The sequence below is a fragment of the Pundamilia nyererei genome, unplaced genomic scaffold (assembly GCF_000239375.1).
Source record: "Pundamilia nyererei isolate P.nyererei 1_Seehausen unplaced genomic scaffold, PunNye1.0 scaffold00010, whole genome shotgun sequence".
Lineage (NCBI taxonomy): Eukaryota > Metazoa > Chordata > Actinopteri > Cichliformes > Cichlidae > Pundamilia > Pundamilia nyererei.
Window position 1 is genome coordinate 2,961,873 of NW_005187411.1, and position 3,206 is coordinate 2,965,078.

The window sequence follows — 3,206 nt, forward strand, 5'->3', positions numbered from 1 at the left end:
ACAGCAAACCTCAATATTGTTGTTGACCATGTTGACCCTTTACCACAGTGTACCCACCTTCTAATGGCTGCTTCCAGCAGGATAACACAACATGTCACAAACTGGTTCACTGTACTTAAATGTCCTCCATAGTCAGCAGATCTCAATCCAATAGAGCACATTCGGGATGAGGTGGAACTGGAGATCAAACGAGCAGCTGGAAAATCTGCGAGAACTGAGTGATGCCCTCATGTCAACAAGAACAAAATCTCTGAGGAGTGTTTCCAGCAGTTTGTTGAATTCAGGCAACATATTGTAAAACGTCTCATTTGGAGTCATTAAAATGCCTGATGGTAATTTCTATGTTTTGTCACATTTATGCATTGTGCAAGTTCAGTTTGTGGCAAACAAAATAAGATATCACTTACATCTTTTCTTTGTTTGACTTTAAAAAGAAAAAGCGGGGGAAAAAAGTCCTAATTCTTTTTTAAATATATGGTTATTTTCAGAGTAACAGAAGTTAGGGCCGTGGTCCTTAAACAGTGAGCGAGTAAAATCATCGAAACCCCCTAATTTACATCCATAATGATATCAAAGCTCCATGAGTTATTATCTAAATAGTACCCTGTCAGGTGCAGATGACGGCCTTCAAAATTAAGGTAGGAGCTTAAAATCTCGGCTCTTCCTGGAGTCGTATAAATAAAAATCTTTGTCGGGCCTGGAGGCTGAAAAGAGAAGCATAATCCCGTCAAGAGAATGACTAAAGGTATGTATGCTTACACATTAATCTGCATTTTCATTCTGTACACACGCCAACTGGATGTGAAGTGGTGTTTCCGTACACAATCAGCTCACGGCAAGCCCAGGTGGAAAATTAAATTCATCAAAACAAACAAGAGTCCCTCTCCTTTTCCTATTTCATGGAGCCAATATAAGATGTTTGCTGTTGGCTGCTGGGCATTCTCCCAGGTATTTACCCTGATTATCAAACATATCATGTCTACTGTAGGTTACTGAGGAAGGCCCATCTGCTAAAACCAGAGAAATTTTACAACCTGCAATGAAAATGACCCATCTTCGCTGGGTAATTAGAGCAATCTACAACTTCTGGGTGCTTCCCGATGACTTATTGTCACCCGTAAGTAATAAAAACAAATGGGTTTGAAGTGGGCGTCTCATTCCAGCTCAAACTGGCATCTCTGCAGGAAAAATCTAGATCACAAGGCATCTTTTTCTTTTCTTTGTCTTCTTCTGTCGTCCTCACGCTGGAGCACAGAGCTGCCGCAGAATGGGACGGCGAGTTCACGACTTTCAATGTCACGCAGGAAGCTGCTGGTGGGGAGACAGAAAGAGAGCAGAGAAGTGGAAGGGAGGAGAATGCCGATGGTGGCTTTGGCCTCCGGGAAGACGCATCAAAAGAGCATTTGTCGCAGAGACCAGCTGGGAGTATAATCAGAGAAAGAGAACTGGAGTTCAGTATATGTGTGTGCGCGCCTGTGTGTGTTTTTGAATGAGGAGAGTGGAAGGGCTGCATCAGTGGTGACATATGAACCGGCTTCCTGTGGAATGAATGTAGGGCATTCATCAGGGTGCAGCTGTTTCTCCCTCTCTTGCTGTGCATGTGTGTGTAGTGAGTTGTTTTAGTGGGTGCAGTTGTTGTAGGTTTCAAGCTCAGACTGATGAATGAAACTCTATAGTTTTTTGGGCACCTGTGCAGAGTGACACAGTCCAGCAGCTGGATTGTGGTCATCCTGAGACAGCGAGATAGCAGAGAGCACAAGATCGGAGAAGAATTACTTACTTGGTGACAGACGTGGGTATTTCTCCCTGTCTCTGAAATCAGTCGCTTGGTTTCGTTGCACAGGTGACAAAAAACACAGTAGGTGGCACACGTGTCACCAGATCCCCTGCTTTCAACGTCTTCATAATAACTTATTTTGAATTATGCATCCAAATGACTAAAGGCCCGCTGACATTTTCCTCGTCAGCCACATACGCACCGATGCAAAGATGTCGCTACGAGACATCAAATTGCAGAACCATCTGTCACGGCGCTCTAGTCTGGGCGAAATGATGAATCTTCGTCGCCAATCCAACAGGCCTTCCCACTGCTTTTTGTGCTGTTTCTGTGTTGAGCGATCTAGACAGGTGTGAATACTGCAGGCCTGCTGTGTCACCTAATGCTGACAGAGGATGTCTAACTGGTGTGCGTGTATGTGCGATTTCTTCTGTCAGATCTGTCGCTTTTCTGTCCCCGCTGACTACATGTCCCCCACCTCAAAACAGTTTAAGAATGGGGGGGAAAATATAGTGACACGGGGCATTGCTGCATTCACGTCAAGTTGAGTTTACTGTAAATATAAGTTGTGGTGGCGGAGCACAAAATAACAGGGTATGTCAGCCAGACTGCGATAAAGAGATGTGCAGGACTTTTGGGAGGAGGATGGAAACATTTCTACTATCGAGGAAATGTGTCAACACAGCGAATCAGAAGACATCGGCAGCCTAAGTGGATAATAATATGTGTCATTCCAAGTTTTAGCAGGTGAGACATCTTTTAGAAAAATCGTCTCCCCTTTTATCAAGCTGAACTTGGCCCCTCTGGAGCTTTTTGCAGGTGACAATCCCCTCAGCTTATTTTCTTCTTGCGACTCCAAAAACATTTCCAAACCACGGTAAAAAAACAAACAAACCTTAGTTATCTTCAATAATTTTGAACGACAAATTGATATTTTCACTTGCTGCTAATATTTAGTTTAGTTCAATTCAATTTCATTTATATAACCAAATCACAGCAACAGTCACTTGGAGGCAATTTACATTGTAAAGTAATTACTATTATATTAGCCATAATACTGAGAACCTTAGACAACATTTGGGTGACAACCTTTCTGGTTCCATCCTCATAATGTTTACTGTGATACATCCAGTGATGCCGTCCTGGAGTCCAGACAAATGGCACTTACAATCTATGATGTTAAATCTATCCTTTAATTATTTTCTTCATGCCTGTATCATCAAGTTACAGACCCCTGAGCACAGGTTTTGGTGAGCCCCAGCCAACATGCCAACATGATTTGATTTTGATTACTTCAGTAATGAGACATGCTACTGAAGATAATAAAGTAGTAGTAGATTATACTGTAATGTGAGATAAAGACCAAGTGTAAAAAAACAAAACAAAAATATCACATAAAGTACTTTTATTAAATTGAATATATATATAT